Genomic DNA, 20387 nt, shown 5'->3' with positions numbered 1-20387 from the left:
TTTTACCTGGTAAAGGAAAAATGAGTCACTGAGCACCAGGAAGCTCTGATTTAAGTGGTTTAAGAAGCCAGAAAAAGTGAAAGAACAAGCTGGATGGAGCTAAATTGAGAAGACCTTAGGAGGCAGTTAAAAATATAAAATGAGAGTCAGTTAACTGGAAGGCTTTAGCTACAGGGCCAGGAGATGCTTGTTTGCTGGAAAATGGCTAAAGCTCATTAGAAGAGAGATGAATTCTTCTCATTTCTCTCTAGCACCATCTATAGCTTCAGGGAGTTGTTTTTGGACATCTCAAACTGGATGTTCTGTAGGTATCTTGAACTCAATATATCCCAAACAGAACTTATCTTTTCCCAAAGTCCCTCCCCTCTCCTGAACTTTCCTATCATTATAGAGGGCACTTCCATCCTCTCAATCATCCAGGCTTCTAATCTAAGCATTATTGACTCCTCACTATAGCTTACCCCATATATCCAGTCTGTTTCCTTGCCTATGTCTATCTCCACAACATCTCAACAACCTGTTGTTATTAAATTCCTAACACCTCTTGTATCCAACCCCTTCTTTCCTTTGACATAGCTGCCACTCTGGAACAAGTCCTCATCATGTCATGATTGGAATACTAAAAAATCTTTCTAATTGGTCTCCCTGACACAAATCGCTCCCCAATTCAACTGATTCTCCACACAGCTTCTAAAATTATTTTCCTAAAGCACAGGTCTGATCCTCTCTCCTCCCCCATCCCTACCAATTCATTCAAATACAATGGCTCTCTATTACCTTCAGATCAAATTTAAAACCCTTTGTTTGGCTCTTCAAGTCTTATATAACCTAGCTAATTCCTAACTTTCCAATATTCTTGCAATTGACTTTCTACCTTCTCCACATGTCCTATGATCCAGTGACACTAATCTTCTTTTCTTTACAGATGATTCTGACAATGATTTTTCTATCTACTGAGTCAATGATTTTTTTTCATTGGCTATCACCCATGTTTGGAATTCTCTCCCTACTCCTCTCTACCTCCTGGTTTCCCTGTTGTCATTCAGGTCTCGTCTAAAATGCTGTCTTCCACAAAAAGCCTTTCACATTCCCTCTTAAAGTTTCACTCTGAGATTACCTACAAGTAAACATATATATATATATATATACACACACACACACATACACACACACATATATATACATACATACATATACATGTATATACATATATATGTATACACACATAATTTTATATGTATCTATCTATCTATCTACCTATCTATTTGTCTATCTGTCTATGTCCTGTTTTTGCATGGCTCCTTATATGTTGTCTCTCCCATTAAAATGTGAGCTTCTGGAAGGCAGGGGCTTTTTTTGCCTTTCTTAGTGCCAAGCCATACTTGACACATAGCAAGTCCTTAATAAATTCTTGTTGACTTGCCTTAAAATTTCTCAGAGGTGCTGATTTCTTTTTATTGCTTTAGCTGGTTTTACAAGAAGAAACAAAAGGCAAACATAGGATCTTTGTATTTGATGTTAGAAGACAATTAATAGACTATACAGTATCCTCTTGAATGAAGAGCTATCTTAGCTTGGCATGCCTTGCCCAGAGAACTAACCTAAGGAGTTTTATTCTGAGCTCTGTTTTGCTGAAAACTGATTGAATGAACCAGCACCCTGTTGGGTGAAGAGCTGGTCAAGCTTGTCAGCATTGTATAAAGGACCAATCTGAGGATCTTGGCAGTTTTCTGACTAAAAACAAACTGCTTACTATTAAATTAGTGTAACACCTCACAAGGCTCTTTTAAGAATGATTTTTAATTTAAAACATTTTCCAATGGTTAATGAGTTTAAGAGTGGAAAAGGTGGTATACAGTTTGTTCAGATGGACCAACTCCATGGCCTGACCATTGAGTCATACACCAAAACTGAACACTAGGCATTCCTTACCTGCTCATTCTATGTGGATTTTTTTTTCTTTGTTAGGCAATGGGGTTAAGTGACTTGCCCAGGGTCACACAGTTGGATTTGAATTCAAGTCCTCCTGACTCCAGGGCCAGTGCTCTATCCACTGTGCCATTTAGCTGCCCCACCTACATGGATTTTTAAGAACCATTTATTTTGAGTAACATTGAATGTCATTGAGAAGTACAGGCATACCTCATTTTACTGTGCTTCACTTTAGTGCATTTTGCATATATTTTATTTTTTACAGACTGAAGGTTTGTGGCAATCCTGCATCAAACAAGTCTATTAGCACCACTTTTTCCAATAGCACGTGCTCCCATTGTGTCTCTCTGTCACATTTTAGTACTTCTCACAATATTTCAAACTTTTAAATTATTATTATATCTTTTATGGTGATCTGTGATTAGTGATCAGATCTTTGATATTACTGTCGTAATTGCTTTGGGACTCCACTAATTATACCCATATAAAATGATGAACTTAATTGATAAATGTTACATGTGTTGACTGCTCCGCCAATTGGCTATTCCCCCATCTCTCTCCCTCCCTTTGGATATCTCTAGTCCATGAGACATAGTAATATTGAAATTAGGCCAATTAATAACCCTATAGTAGCCTCTGAGTGTTCAAGTGAAAGGAAGAGTCAGTCTCTTCCTTCAACAAGCTCCATCGCTGTCCCCTTTTAAGAAATTGCTACAGTCATCCCAACTTTCAGCAACCACCACCCTGGGTGAGTCAGCAGTCATCATCATTTAGGAAAGATCCTCAAGACTTGTTGAGGGCTCAGATGATGGCTAGAATTTTTTTAGCAATAATATATTTATGTATATATATATATATATATGTATTTTTAATTAAGGCATATACTTTTTTAAAGATATTATATTATGGCACACTTAATAGACTATAGTATAGTGTAACCATAACTTTTATATGTACTGGGAAACCAAAAAAGTTGTGACTTGCTTTATTGTGATATTTGTTTTATTGCAGTGGTCTGAAACTGAACCTACACTATCTGCGAGGTATACCTATTATTGATATTCTGGGATTGTATGTAATTGCTACAACAACAACAATAACAACAATAGAAACAACAGCTAGCATTTCTAAAACATTTTAATGCTGGCAAAGCAATTTACATACATTACCTCATTTGATCCTCAAAACAACCAGGAGAGGTAGATTCTACTATTATCCTTATTTTTAAGATGAGTAAACTGAGGCTGAGAGACATTGAGTGGCTTGCTCAGGATCACATAGCTATATTTTGAGCTCAGATCTTCCTGACCACAGTGCTGTATTCCCCATACCAATTTGTTGCATTAATATCATTGCAAACAATAGTATCTGGAGAACCTCACCATCTGTAAGGGATCTCTCTTCCATGCGCACCTTGAATAGGATACTTTCATGACAGTAGCAAGCCCATCTGGTGAGCATTTAGCCCTTGAAGTTCATAAACACAGTGTTGTTGAATAAAGTCATGTTACTTATGGCATTTATCAAGGAAACTTGTATGAGTTTAAAATAGGAATAAGAGAGCTAGTTGGAGGAGAGCCTTTAATGCTCTGTTTTGCTATGCCAGTTAAATGCTTTTCTGTAATCAACAAACACAGCAGAATCTTGTATATTCTATAAATTTCAGTTAATTAATTGTGACTGAAAAATATGATGTAGCAAAGGAAATCATTTTTGAAAATCTGCTATTTGCTTAAAGATTATCACTGATATTTATATATACCATTTTCATAAAGACTTTCATAAAGGGAGAAAAAAGAGTGAAAGAGTTACAGATGTATTCATTAAGAGAGCAATGAGGACCAAAAGGTGAATAATTAACTGAGATGTGGCTTTGTGTGATGTATACCTTCTGTACAGGAATGAAGGACATTCAGGTTTCAAATCCAAATTTTCGATTTGCCTCAAGCACATGTGTTATCCTGATTCATATGACTCCCTATTATGTTTATAAAATAACGTGCCCACTTTTCTACATGGATATCATGTGCCTTGCTGGGAAAGTGTGTCCCAGATTTATGGGTTAACCATAATGTATTGATTTTTCCTGCATTTGCTTTATACTGAGTAACTATAAGGTTATGAATGTTATTGTTTTTGTCTTATTAAGGAAGTGTTTCATGTTTAAGAGTTAATGTTATTTTCATCATTGTAACTGACTGATTTAATGTAGGAGGGAATCACAGCAGTGGAGGCTGAGAAACTACTGTGGCAAATAGTGGAAGTATGTCCTCCCACAACAGAGTTACTCTAGAAGCAGGAGAGACTTTGAGTTGACCATACCCAAACCCACTCCTGCCAGTATGAGGAAGTAAGCCAAACAGCACAAAGAAAAAAATCACTGACCACACCATAGGGATCTGTACCAAGACATCCCTACACAGATGATAAATATGTATACACAATACACATATATGTGTACATACATAGATGTGCACACATTAGGTATTTTAATATGTGCATATATGCATATGTACATGTATGCATATGTGTAAACATGTACGTGTGTGTGTGTATAACTTGTTGTCTCCTTCATTAGAATATCACCTCCATGAGAGTGGGAATCATTTCATTCTTTGATTTGTATCCCAATACCTAACAGTGCCTAGCAGATAGTAGATGCTTAATAAATGCTTGTTGATTAATTCTTGTTAGTGTTCTTCCCTTTGAAAATTACTTTCTACTAACTTTGTTTATATATAGTCTCTTTTCTGTATTACATGTTTTATACACTTAGTGGCTGGTAGGTGGGAATGTTTTTCTTTCCTATTTTCTTTCTTTTTATTCCATATGCCTAGCACAGTGTATGACACATACTAGGGGATTAATAAATGATTGTTTATTAAACATGGAATAGCTAAACAGTAATAAAGCAAGGCAAATTGGAGTACAATTATGAAGGGTTTTATGTGAGGGAGAAATTGGTTCATCATTTGAAAAGCAACAGGGAGCCACTGAAGCTTATTGAGCAGGAAAGTGACATTTGCAGACCTTTGCTTTAAGGATATTAATTTAGGTGTTTTCTTCAGCAACACATATACTAAGGATGTTAATTTGGAAACTGTATAGAAGATAGGAGGAAAGAGAAAGGATACAAAAAAACCTAATATGTAGGTCATTGTGAGTTAAGGTGATAGGTGATTAGGGGCAGCATAGTGGTCCTCTGAGTGGAGAGAAGTGGGGTGTGTTTAATATATGTTGTGGAAGTAACACTGACAAAACTTGGCAACTGATTAGATATGGAGGAGATGGAAAAGCTGAGGATGACTCTGAAGTTACAAAAGTGAATGACTAGGGGTAGCTAGGTGGCGCAGTGAATAGAACACCAGCCCTGGATTCAGGAGGACTTGAGTTGAAATCCGACCTCAGAAACAGAAAACTTACTAGATGTGTGACCCTGGGCAAGTCACTTAACCCCATTGCACAACAAAAACCAAACAAACAAACAAACAAAAGTGAAAGACTAGAAGGATGTTATTACTCATGACAGAAATAGGGAGTAAAAAAAGATAATAGTCTGGGAGTGGGGAGTGGGGGAAAAGAAAACAATAGTTCTGAAATGGTAGACATTAAGGATTAGATGCCTATGTGACACATACAAAGAGTTTATGGTATATAGTTAATGATGCAGGCAATGGTTTATGAAAGGGATCAGGGCAATATGTGTAAATTTAGGAATAATCAGTATCAATATAAAATATAAATATAACAATATAAAATTGGTAATCAGTACAAAAACTCACCTATATGAAACCTCAGTAGTTGATAAGATAACCAAGAAAGAATGCCTAGTAAGAGAAAAGAGCCCTAGCCATAGCCTTGAGATAAACCCATTCATAGTAGCCAGGATAGAGCAGTGTTGTGAAAATTCAGAAATCATAAAAAAGAGACCATTCAGGAGGAGTCGGTGTTCAACAGTACAAAACAAATAGGGATACATTACTTATGGATGAGATATCAGAGAAGGCTTCTTAGAGGAGGCAGCAACAGAGTTGGAACTTAAATGTGGTAGAGAGTTTCAATCATCAGAGAAAGAAATACATTTTGGTTGGTATCAGACAAAAGTACAGAGGCAGGAAAATGAAGGATATGTTCAGGGAATAGAAAAAAAAAAAACCACACATCAATAGTAACTAACCTGCCCCAAAGCACTTTCATATCTGCTAGTTCATTGGATATCCACAAAATCATTGTGTATCATACATAAGAAAATGAAGGCATAAAAGAGCGAAGTGGTCCTATTTCACTTTGCTCCTTTTTAATACCCCATGTGTTCACAGAGGGTCCTAAGTTAATAAACCAAGGTCTCTGAGGCATGAAGCATGAAGCATGATATCCAATCAGTTAGTTTTCCCTTTGTCATGTAAATTGGATCAGTGCTGATGAAGAATAAGTGTGACTGGTACATGGATTAAAGCTATGACTGAGAGGAGGGAATATTAACAGATCTCTATTTGAGTGTTACATGAATCATATACATATCATTCAGACATGGGCCACCTTTAGTGCAGTGGCTTTAGCACAAATTATGAGACAAATTCTTATCCCAGAATTGTGTGCTGACAGGGCAGGAATTTTTTATTCAGAGAGAATTAGAACAAAGGCCACTAAGACCAATCCATCCTTCTTTGCTTATTTATTTGTCTATTAATTCATTCATGGAGACTTGTTGTTAAGTTGTTACAGTCATGTCCAACTCTTTGTGATCCCATTTGGGATTTTCTTGGCAAAAATACTGGAGTGATTTGCTGTTTCCTTCTCCTACTCATTCTATACATGAGGTAACTGAGGCAAATAGGGTTAGGTAACTTGCCCAAGGTTACACAGCTAGTAAGTGTCTAAGGTCAAATTTGAACTCAGCAAGATCAGCCCTCCTGTCTTCCAGCCTGACACTCTATCTATTGTGTCACCTATCTCTGATTGTTAGGAAGTTGTTCCTGTCAACATTCCTCTTCGCAATACTTCACCAAGTTACACTGGTGGGATGGATCCTCCATGGAGCATTTACTATCTTAAATTTGAAGGGCAAGCCTGTGGGTCTTTACACCTAACCCTAAAGCTCATGAGCCCCCATTATTAAGCTTTCCAATATCAACAAGCCAGTAGACACAATTATCTCTTAGCAAAGATATTTACTAAAGCAGTATCATCCAAATAGCTACTATAAAACGTTTTCCCCATAAACCCAGGGAATACTCACCCACAACCACACAGGGAAGATGACAGTTGGGATGAGACACATAAAACACATATATGTTGAAAAAATAACATATCTTTTAGTACTAAAGTGTCTGGAAGTCTTTTTTTTCCCCTTTTTTTTGAGCCTTCATTCAGATCCCCTGGAGTTCAGTAAGTCTATTAGTCAGATTGGTAAGCTGGGTTTTTAGAGTCTGTTCCTACTCATGGTTTATCTTCTCTGCATTCAATGACTCTCTTCCTCCCTCAATTGGTTGCATTTCTATATCTATGTTTGCCTAGAGTGCACCTCTGCTCCCTCAATTTTATCTAATTTGGTTTAAACAGATGAACTATCAAGTTTAATGTAGTGTCTTGAATGAGTGTAGTGTTAGGAAAGCTGTTGCTAGATGTCATGGTCAAATGAGGATAGGGCACACAGATAGAAGCTTCCTGCTCTTCCCTCCCCTCCCTACACCCAAGTGTAGGATTTTCCTCCACAAATTATTCTCAAATCCTAAACCTGTATGTCTGGAAACCAAGGTTCTATCTCTATGGTTTAGCCTTGGAAAGCCCTACAAATTTGCATTGTGTTATTCATTGAAGTTGTGCCTTTTAATTCTTCCAAAGAGTTTTTTAAGGATAGTTTAATACTTCATTAACATAATTTTGATTACATCATAGGCCATTTGGCTATAGTGTTGGTCAAAGATCAAATCCCTTACATTATCCCAAGGGTTAAGTATTTTCTGTCCTTAGAAGATCATTTGGCATGCTTTTGGTATGTGACATAGTTCACGAACAATTCAGAAATTAACATCTTCCTCAAGACTAAAAGCCTATTAGAGCCTGTGGGCATGAAAATGACAATCACTTCCAAATTCATGGTTATGTAGTTTAAGCAAACAAACAAAAGTCATTGGTCTTGGTGTTTGCAAAAGCCTTATGAAATCCAAAGATAATAAGAAAAAAAAAAAAAAAGAAAAGGAAATCAAGTCTCCAACTTCAGAAGAAAATAGTGTTCCCTAAAGAACTCCCAAAACAAATGGGGCTCTCATCATTGGGATTAAGGATAGAGGGTTAAATGTATGTCCTCTGTTCACTTTTAAGATATGTGAATGTGTTCTCTCCTAGTTAAAGGTGAATTCAAATGAAAGAGTTCAAGTGATATCCACTCTCTCATACCTTCCTCTTAGATGGTATAGTCTTATATTTATATATGATGAATATTTGAGATAAGTCCCACTATCTTTTTTCATCCTTTCATTCCTCATGTATTTCTTTTCTTTTCATTTCTTCTTTTAAAGTCATTAAAACATTAAAAAAATAGGTCTTCTGTATTATTTAATTCTGTCTATGAAGCATGGTGATATTAGGGTTCCTAGGGCAAACTGGTATCTCTAGAGAGCTTAATCCTCACATTGTCCCTTCAGATTTCTCACTCATATTTACCTTTTTAATGTTTCACTTGACTTGCGCTTTTCAAAGTTTCTTCTTAGGTCTGTTATTTTTATTAGGGATTCTTGGAAATCCTGTATTTCATTAGATGTGTAGGATTACACTCAGTTTTGCAGACTAAGTTGTTCTTGGTTTTCATCTTGTACCATTTGCTTTTTAGAGTGTCATATTCCAAACTATGTACTCCTTTACAGTAGTAGCTATTAAATTGTGTGAGACTTAACTATGGCTCTTCCATACTTGGGGTCCTTTTTTTCTGGCTACTCGCTATATTTTTGTTTAATTTGGAAACTCAAGATTTAAGCTATGACATTTATGTGAGTTTTACTTTTAGGGTTTCTCTTCAGAAGTCACCAGTGGATTCTTTCTATATTGAATTTACCATCTGGTTCTAATAAATCTGGGCAATTATCTTTCATGAGTTCTTTAAAAGTAGAAACCAGACTCTTTTTGGTTGTTGTTGGTGCTCATCTCACTTATTCTTAAATTATCTCTACTTATTTTGTTTTAACGATTACTTTTATGTTAAAACAAATTTTCTTCTATTTTTCAGTCTTTTGACTTTGTTTTACTTTTTCTTGTTATCTTATGGAGTCATTAACTTTAGTTCAGTCTATTCTGATTTTCAAGGCATCTGTTACATCTATCAGACATTGCATCTCTTTTGCAAATTTATTGATCCTCTAAATAAGTCTTTCCACCAATGGTCTCATATTTTTCCAATGTTTTCCTCTAGGGCTCTCATTTCATTTATGACATACATACATACATACATGTATATACATATTATATATACATACATACATACATACATATATATTTGTGTGTGTATATTTCATTTTACTTTCCTGTTAATTTCTTCTAGGAATTCTAGTTAATCATGTAACCAGATAGAACCCACATTTTTATCTGGTGATTTGTTTGCAGATGCTTTGGAGTAATTCTCTATTTCTTTATTCGTGTCTTGGGTATCCTAGGCACCTCAATTTTAATTGTTTTATATTAGCTAGTCCTTCCATTTTAATTGTTATAAACACTGTTCTCCTAGCTCTGCTTACTTCACTTTGCATCAGTTTATATGTCATCCCATGGTTCTCTGTATTCAACTTTTGTCATTCCTTACATAGTAATACTCATGAAATTAATGTACCACAGTTTGATTAACTGTTTCCCAATTAATGGACATCAATTTTGTTTCTAATTCCTTGTTACCAAAAAAAAAGGTGTTACTAGAAATATTTTATTTTAACTGGAATTTTCTGTTGTTGTTGTTTATTAATGATCCTCTTTTGGTAGATGGCTAACAGAAAATTTCTGGGTCAAGAGGTATGGACATTTTAGTTACTTTATTTGCATCATTCAAAACTGATCTATTAAATAGTTTTAGTAATTCACAGATATACCAATAATGCTTCGGTGTGCCTGTCTTTCTACAGCCCCTCCAACACTGATATGAGATAAAATTGAGGGAACAGAGAGACACACATTCTAGACAAACATGGATATAGAAATGTAATAGTTTTTATCTATTTCTCTTAGCATACTATATATCTTGAATTGGCCAGTTGAAGTGTTCCAATTAATTAGATTGTTCCTCTGATTAATAATCTGAGAAATAGATCACATAGCTAAGGTTTTAAGGTTGGTTATACTAGCAACTATTGTGATGCTATAATGATCAACTTCGACAGGATCGACAGAAAATTGTGTCCCTTCATATTCTAGTACCATGAGTTGACAAGATATATTGGAACAAATAAAAAAAAAATATTGAAACCTCCTGCATATATATCAGTGCATGTGGTACTTACCACTAAAGTAGGCTGCCACCAAAGTACCAGAATAGATGAAATGAACTAAAGATATAATGTTTTCATCATTTGACTGTGTTACATGATGAGGGAAAAAGCTACACAGGATCAGTTCTTGCCATTTATAAACAGACAAGGACATTGTGCTTCTTTTCATCATCAATATTCTCAACTGAATGTTACTGATATTACAGATCAGTTCAGGGTAGACATAAGAGATAACTTCATTCATGAACCCAGATTACATGAAATAAGGGTAGAAATTAAAGAGTTACTTAAATCTGAGGAGGTAAATTCCAAGGGCCTGAAGGAACTGAAAATATATACTTAATTCACACTCCAGAAGTGATACCTAATAATGATACAGATGGAAAAACTTATGTCAGTGTCTTGGGATGATATTGGAAAAGAGATAGGCATGCTGAGAATGGAATTTAGAAACACTATTTTTGAGTTTGACAGCACAAATACAATTAATAGAATAATTACATTGAAATGGAGTAATTTTAAAAACTACTATCTACTATAATGATTATAACAAACATACACTTCTATAATATTTGGCAGAGAGTAAAAAAAATAGAGGATATGCACATATCAGTATATGCTGTTTCAATACCCACATAAACTCCTCAAACAGGTCACAAAAATGGACAAATGACTGATTCACACAGATTTTTTTTAATAGAAATTGAGGGTTTTTTTTTTAATAGCAATTACAGATCAGAATCTCCACCAGAATATATGGAAAGATTTTCCTTAAGGACTCCGGACTTATTGATCAATTCAGATTATGCAATGAAGTGGTGGAAGCTAGGCAATATAATGCTGCAGATTGCAAACTGTTTATCATCTACTAGATGCCTAGTAAGACACATCTGGGTCACTGAAATTATGCACAAATTGTTCGCTATTCTTTAGAAACTAAAATATGACAAATATTCATACTACATTCAGATTTAAGCCCAAAAATATCCTTGAGAATTCAGCAAATAAACAAAGTGCTATTACAGACAGAACTATTGCCCAGAACTCTCAGGGAATAAACATTGTTCTGTCAAAGTTTAAGAATACCGATTTCCTGCCAAGATGGCTGCCTGAAAAAAGGCAGATAACCCAACTCCCAAACCCATACTCCAGCAAAAACTTAGAGGCATTACAAGACCAAATTGTTATCAAGTTATTAAATGAGCAGCTACGCTCAATGTCTTCTTTCATCTTAGAAATACATAAAATGTCGGCTGAAAGTCCTCAAATAATGGGAAATTTGGCCTACCAGAAAAGCCAGCACCTTCATTCAAGCAAACTCAGACTAGCTGAGAACTTACCAGCACATCAGAGATTGCCCACAGAAACGTATAGGGATTACAATATTACAAAATTACAATATTGGTATCCAGCAAGAGGGAAGGGCTCCCATGAGAAATCCTCAATATGGTCAGAAACCTACAATTTGTGTTTTGCAAATGACATGACAAGAAGTGGAATTGACAAGTGAGAAGTGACAGTGATTTTAGCAGTGCTCAGCTCAGGATATTTCAGGTACAATAGCTCCCAAATCCCTATTATTGTCCTCAGGAATTGAAGAAGTCATAGAAGCCAGAGAGGGCCCTGAAACCAGAACTTTGAATCTCAAAGGCAGGGAGGTACTTAACACAGGAGGTAGAGGTAAGAATAGAAGCTCAGGTGACCTACCTTAAGATCAATCAGTCCTGACCACTCTACCACAGAAGCATGGTGCAATAGGAGGCAAGGCCTGCCAGTGGTACAAAGTTTTAATACCGAAAAATTTAAGAACAACACTTAACTGGATGTTGTGTGGGTAGCCCCACAGTTGCTATACTAAATATTCATAATCCCTAAACTTCTAAGACTGAAAAACTTTCAAAATATGGACCTAACAGCAGAGATCAAAGTCTTGTGAAAACAATATTATCTGTTGTTGTTGTATCTTCATCTTTTTTTTTTTTTTTTTGGCTAGGCAATGGGGTCAAGTGACTTGCCCAGGGTTACACAGATAGTAAGTGTTATGTGTCTGAGGCTGGATTTGAACTCAGGTCCTCCTGAATCTAGGGCTGGTGTTCTACCACTGCATCGCCTAGCTGCCCCATCTTTATTCTTGAAGAGGGGCAAACATATCATGAGCATTCCTGTTGTCCTGTTTGAGAGTAGGGGTATACAAAGGGCATTTTCAGTGAGTCTACAATGAATTTATATCCCAACACTTTTTGTTCAACTAAAAAAAGTTATTTTATCATAATGTACAATAATCAATAGAACAGTAAATATAAAAGAATAATAGCAGACTAGTGCCTTGTCCCAGGACTATTTCTCTTTGAATCCTAGTGAAAACAATTAAACTAAAAACAATGAAAAAAATCAGAAGATGAAGAAGTTAAAACAAAGAAAGAAAAATAAGAGTGGAATAGCAATTTATCTTAAGACTCTTTTCATTTGAACCTCAACAAAAATATGAGAAGTACAACAAAAATAATTTTTATTATTGGATTATATATTGGATCTATAACTTTATTGCTTTAGGGAACTTCTGGTAAGGGAACTCCTTCTACCAATGCAGAGTTGCCTAGAGGGAGTGAAGGGTTAAGTGGCTTGTCCAGAATCATATAGTCAGCATGTGTCAGAAGTAGGAATTAAACTGGTCTCCTTGACTCTGGTTTTTTAACCACTATGTCAACCCCTACTCAAAACTCCTCCTTTATGTTAGTATTATTGGGTTACTAGTCCAGGGGAAAATGACCTCCTTCTGGCTTCTTCCCCACCCTGGGGAAGAGGATCTACTCAAAGATGGAGCAAGACAGAGCAGTGCTGACATGGCAGAGGATGAGTATCTCAAATATGCCTCAGATTTCTAGGGATAGCCTGGCCTGAAAATTGCCTTTACCATCAAGAAGGCTCAAGAACTGATCATTTTCTCCTTTTTCCTCCTTTTCAGGGATTAATAATTACATCTGCATTGCTTTGCCTCCTGGGAAGTTTTTTAAAGTTTTTCTACCCCGTGGGTTTGCTTTGATTTTGAGCTGCCTTGGCTTCTAAAGCTCCCTTTTGTAACCATCATCCCTGTTTCCTCATACCCATTCCTGTAAGACCCATCACATCCTATCTTAGTCTTCCCTCCCCTTCTCCTTTGTGTTCTTGACTTATGTTCTTTTGTTAATAAGCTTTCCTTCAGAGTGGACCTCTGCCCTCCCTTTGATGTTATATTAATACATACATACAAACATACATATATACATGGGTATGGATAGCTAGATAGAGAGGAAGATAGATAGTTTTATTTCCACTTCTCAATAGGATGTAAAGTTCTTGAACACATAGTAGGTGCTTAATGTTTGTTGAATTGAATAATAGCAGCAGCAATGACAAAGAAGGAAGGAAATACACATTTATTAAGATCCTGCTATGTAACAGGACTTTCAGGAGCCAAGAAGGCAGAGTAAACAATAAATTGACACAATTCTTTCATATTCACCCTTCAAATTACCATAAAATAACACCCCAACACAAGTCCTGGAGCAGCAAAACCAGCCAAAAGATGGGGCAAAACAATCTTTCAGCCCAAGAAACTTGGAAGATCAACAAGAAAGTTTTGTCTTGGGTAAAAGGGGAATATAGTCCAGTACAGGAAGCATCCCAGCAAGCCAGCAGCAAACCCCAGCTCAGCAGACCCATGGTAGATCCTAAGCCCCAGTGCAGTGGAGCAGGCAACCACCAACAACAAGTCCCCCCCCCCACATATTTCATAATGTGCCTCAGTATAACTTGGGTAACTTGCAGACTCTAGCTCTGAATACTGTTACATGCTTCAGCGTAGCCCTGGGGAAATGGGTAGATGCCAGCCCTACAGTTGCCTAAGCAAACATGCAGCTGCCAGCACAGAGGTCCCCCATCACTTGCTTCAGCATAGCCCTCAGCAAATAGGCAGCCTTCAGAGGCCAGACAACCAAATGCTTCAGTGTAGTCCTAGGGAAAAGAAGAAACACCCTACCAACCTCAGCACATAAGAAACACCAGCACTAGGACCCCTGTTCTATACCAGGTAAGCTCCCAGACCCCTATGGCATCCAGAAGTGCCAGCTGTTCCCACCATACCCCCTCGGCACAGCACCAGACACAAGAGTCCCCTGTGGGCCTCAGGTAAACATCAGTGCAGCACCAGGTAAAGAGCCAGGGCCTGTAGCCCCTGGCACAATAAGCCTGAGAGAGTGCCCTTTCTACCCTGGAAGCAGAGCTCAAATTTAAAAGAAAGAAAAAAAGGCCAAAAAAGATGAGCAAACAGCAAACAACAACAAAAAAATCTAACCATAAAAAAATATTATGGTGATGGGGAAGATCAAGACACAAACTCAGAAGAGAGCAACAATGTCAAAACACCTATGGGCAAAACTCCAAAGAAAAACAGTCTCAAACCCAGAAAGAACTCATAGAAGAGCTCAAAAAGGAGCCCATGTAAGAACTCATAAAAAAGTTCAAAAAGGGAGCTCTGTAAGGAGCTGATATAGTGGGGTAGAAGAAAAATTGGGAAAATAAATGACAGTGATACAAGCAAATTATGAAAAAAAAAGAGTCAACAGCATGGTAAAAGAAAACAACTCCTTAAACAATATAATTGGCCAAATGGAGAAGGAGATACAAAAATCCACTGAAGAAAACACCTCCTTAAAAGTTAGAATTGAGCAGGTGGAAGCTAATGACTCTATGAGATAGCCAGAATTAATCAAACAAATTCAAAAGAAGGAAAAATGGAAGAAAATGTAAAATACTCATTGGAAAAACAACTGACCTGCAAAATAAGGAGAGATGATGTCAGAATCATTGGGTTACCTGAAAGCCATAATCAAAAGGAGAACCTGGACAGCATTTTTCAAGAAATTATCAAGGAAAACTGTCTTGATATCCTGGAACTAGAGGACAAAATAAGCATTGAAAGAATCCACCAATCACTCTCAAAAAAGAGATCCCAAAATAAAAATTCCAAGGAGCATTAGAGCCAAATTACAGAACTGTCAGGTCAAGGAAAACATATTGCAAGTGGCCAGAAACAACTCAAACATCAAATATTGGGGAGCCACAATCAGGATTACACAGGACTTAGCAGCTGTACCATCAAAGGATCAGAGGTCATGGAACATGATATTCCGGAAGACAAAGGAGCTAGGACTACAGCCAAGAATAACTTATCCAGTGAAATTAAGCATATTACTTCAAGGGGGAAAAAGTCATTCAATGAAATAGGATTTCAGGAGAAGACTGTAACTGAATAAAAAAAAAATAAAAAAAAAACATGATCTCCATTATCAACCCAAGAGAAGCCTAAACAGGCAAAAGGAAAAAGAGAGCATGAGGGATTCCATGGAGCTAAACTTTTTTACATCCCTAGATGGGAAGATGACATTTGTAATTCTTAAAAATTGTGCCACTAATGGTACATCTAGAAGGAATATACATAGAAGGTAGGTATAGGCATAAGGTTAATTTGAGGAAATGACATAAAATAATTAAGGCATGAGAAAGAGGAGTACACTGGGTGCAGAAGGAAGGAAGAGGTAGAATGGGGTAAATTATTTCATGTGAAGAGGTGCAAAAAACTTATTATAGTGGAGGGAAAGATGGGAGGGTGGGTGATGGGCATCTCTTTGAACTTTATTCTCATCAGTACTGGCTCAAAGATAGAATCATATATACAATTAATTGAATCTATAAATATATTTTACCTAACAGGAAAAGTAGTGGAGGAGATTTTGTAAGGGCAGGGGGGCATGGGACTGACAGAAGAGACTGCAGACTGAGGGGAGATGGTAGACAAAAGCAAAACACTATCAAGGAGGGAAAGGGTGAAAGGAGAGAAAGGACAAACAGGAGGAAAAAATAGGATGGAGGGAAATAAATAGTTAGTAATCATAAGTACAAATGTGAAGGGGATGAACTCTCCCATAAAATGAAAGTGAATAGAAGAGTAGACCAAAAACCAGAATCCTACGTAATGTTGTTTACAAGAAACACAAGAGACACACACAGAGTAAAGGTATGGGACTGGAGCAGAATCTATTATGCTTCAGCTAAGGTTAAAAAAAAAAACCCAGGGGCATCAAGCCTGATCTCAGACACACCAAAAGCAAAAATAGACCTAATTAAAAGAGATAACAAAGGAAACTAAATCTTGCTGATATGTACTATAGACCATGAAGTAACATTCATACTAAATACATATGCACCAAGTAATATAACATCCAAATTACTAAAGAAGTTAAGTGGGGCAGCTAGGTAGCACAGTGAATAGAGCACTGGCCATGAAGTCAGGAGGAACTGAGTACAAATCCAGCCTCTGACCAACAAAAAAAAAAGTTAAGTGAGTTACAGGTTCATGACCAAATAAGAGATAGAGAGCATTACGAAATATAAAATAGACAATTTTGATTGTATTAAATTAAAAAGCTTTTGCACAAACAAATCCATTGCAACCAAGAAAAGCAGGAGGTTGGGGAATAATCTTTACAGCAAGTGTCTCTGATAAAGGCCTCATTTTTCAAATATATAGAGAACTGAGTCAAATTTATAAGGCTACAAGCCATTCTCCAACTGGTAAATGGTCAAAGAATATAACAGGTAGTTTGCAGATGGAGAAATCAAAGGTATCTATAGGCATACAAAGAAGTATTCTAAACTACTTTTTATTAGAGAAATACAAATGAAAACAACTCTGAGGTAACACCTCACACCAATCAGATTGGCTAATATGACAAAGAAAATGATAAATGTTGGAGAGGATGTGAGGAAATTGGGATAATAATATAGTGTTGGTGGAGTTGTGAACTGATCCAACTAGATCTGGAGAGCAATTTAGAATTATGCCCAAAGGGCAACCAAACTGTGCATACACTTGATCCAGTAATACTGCTATCCCAAAGAGATCACAAAGAGATCATATCCCAAAGAGATCATAAAAAAAAGGGAAAAGGACCTACATGTGCAAAAATATTTATAGCAGCTCTTTTTGTGGTGACAAGATATTGGGAATTGAGGGGATGCCCACAGATTGGGGAATGGCTGAACAAGCTGTGGTATATGAATGTAATGGAATACTGTTGTTATATAAGAAATGATGAACAGGCAGATTATAGAAAAACCTGGAAAGATTTGTGCAGACTGGTACAAAGTGAAATGATCAGAAACAGGAAAACATTGTACACAGTATCAGCAACAGCAACATTGTGTGATGATCAACTATGAATGGCTCAGGTCTTGTCAGCAACACAATGATCCAAGACAAGTACAAAGGACTCAAGAAAAAAACAAAAATGCTATCTATATCCAGATAAAGAACTGATGGATTCTGAATAGAGATCAAAGCACTTTTTTTCCCCACTTACTTTATTCTTTCCCATGGGTTTTTTTCCTCTTGATGTGTTTCTTCTTTCACAACTGTGAGTACTATAGAAATAGTTTTACATGATAGCACATGTAAAAACCATATCAAACTGCCTACCATTTTCAGAAGAGGGGAGGGGAGGGAGAACAATTTGAAACTCAAAATCTCATAAAAATGAATGTTAAAAATTGTCTTGATGTGTAATTGGGGAAAATACCATTTTAAAAATTAATTAATTAATTAACTAATTTAAAAAAAATCCTAGTATGTACCAGACATTGTGCTATGAGCTTTCTAAATAATATAGCTTTTGATCCTTCTAGTAACCCTGGGACATATGCTTTATTATCATCCCCATTTGACAGTTGGGGAAACTAAGGCGGATAGAGGATAAGTGACTTGTCTGGGGTTACAAAACTAATATGTCTGATGTCATTTTTGAACTCAAGTCTCTTCTTGATTCCAGTTCTCCATCCATTACATCATCTAATTTTCTCCAGGAAAGATAACAAGGGGAAAAATACTTAGGTTAGAAAATGCTCTTCCTCTTATCTAAGAGGCAATGTGGTTTGGTCCACCAATAGAGCAATAAACTATTACGATATTCCTTGATTTGAGAAACTATGAAGAGACCTGGGTTCAAATGTTGGCTCTGCTACTGTTAATTTTATGATTTTGGAGAAGTTCTATCTCTTCTGTGAACCTTAATTTCTTTTTTTTTTTCATCCCTAATATGGCAGTAATGATATCTGCAATCCCTACTACAATATTATTCTGAGGATCAATTAATAATTGTGAAGTACTATATTCAAGTTGGTTTTCCTATTCCTCTGACTTCTGGATTATAGAGATTATAGAAATATGGATTTCTGTCATGCTCACATCAAGACATACAGAGATACTTTGCCATATGAAGTCTAAAGGTGCATAGAAGTGTCTTCAGCGTACATAGAGGCACCTTATCTTATGCAGATGCAGAGCTGCACGTAAATCATTTTATGCAGATATAGATATTCATAGAAGTGTCTTATTTTTACAGATGAAGAGGTTCACAGAGATACCTTCTCTTATTCAGATGTAAAGGGGTGTATAGGTATCTTTTCACGCAGGTGTATAGAAATATATAATCTTATAGAGATGCAGAGGTATACATAAATGGGAATTCTCACACAGATGGAAGGCTATTTGAAGATACTTCCATGTAGATATATACATGTAGATATACACAAAGGTCTTTTACATCAATATAGAGGTGGGGCAGCTTGGTGGCACAGTGGATAGAGCACTGGCCCTGAAGTCAGGAGGACCTGAGTTCAAATTCAGCCTCAGACACTTGACAATTACTAGCTGTGTGACCCTGGGCAAGTCACTTAACCCCACTGCCTAGCAAAAACAAAATATCAATATAGAGGTGTTTCCTCTGACGCAAAAGCAGCAATATTCTGATGCAACTTTTATATAGATGTGTAGGTGTAAAGAGGTGCTTTCTTTTATGCAGATGTAGAGACACACACATGTGTCTTTTATTATAGAGATGTAGAGATATACAGAAACACCTTCACATATACAGATTTAAGAGTATTCAGAGGTCTTTTTATGCAAAAATAGGATATGGAGGTGTTTTCTCTTAAACAGAAGTAGATATGAAGGCAGATGTTTCTCTTATGCAGAAATATCTTCTTTTATATAATTGTAGAGCTGTATAAAGGAGCCTTCCTTTTTGTAGAGATGTAGAAGAGTACTGAGGCTTGTTTTTTTTTTTCTTTCTGAGGCAATTGCAGTTAAATGACTTGCCCAGGGTCACACAACCAATAAGTGTTACGTGTCTGATCTGAGACTGGATTTAAACTCAGCTCCTCCTGCCTCCAGGGCTGGTGCTCTATCCACTATGCCACCTAGCTGCCCACCAGAGTTTTTTTTTTTCTTCCAGAAATGTATACAGAGGCCTGTTCTCACTCCTGAGAAAGCTACAGACTTCCAACAGGCTATTTTCTGCACTGCTGCTTGTTCTATTCTGCCTTACAAACCAGACTTCAAGAACAATGCTTAGGAGGAGCTAAGCCACTAGGTTCAGCTGACCACACAACCTCTTCTTCACCCTGCCATTTTGAGCCCAGCCTTTGTACTTTATCTCTGACAACTTTAATCAAATCAACACTACTTCTATGAAGGTCATCAATGCACTGCCCAGTTTCACTCACAGTTTTGTCACTTTCCAAGCCATAACTTCCCTTCCTTCCCACCACTCCCCTATACTGGTTGTCTCCCCCATTAGAATGTAAACTCCTTGTTAAAAGTGATTGTCTCCATTTTCTGGATATATGTATGTATGTATGTATGTATGTATGTATAGAATACCTACATATATATATATATATATATACACGTGTGTGTGTGTATATATACACACACATATATGTATACACACATATATGTATACACATATATGTATATACACACATATATGTTTATATTTTCCCATATTCATTCATTTATTCATACATAAAGAGGTATAGAGATTCTTTCTTTTGTCTAGATGTTAAAATCTAAAGTTCTTCCTTTATAGCTAAAAAATAACTAACATT

The sequence above is a fragment of the Vombatus ursinus genome, unplaced genomic scaffold (assembly GCF_900497805.2).
Source record: "Vombatus ursinus unplaced genomic scaffold, bare-nosed wombat genome assembly UNPS02014786.1, whole genome shotgun sequence".
Taxonomy (NCBI): Eukaryota; Metazoa; Chordata; class Mammalia; order Diprotodontia; family Vombatidae; genus Vombatus; species Vombatus ursinus.
This window is presented reverse-complemented; position numbering follows the sequence as displayed.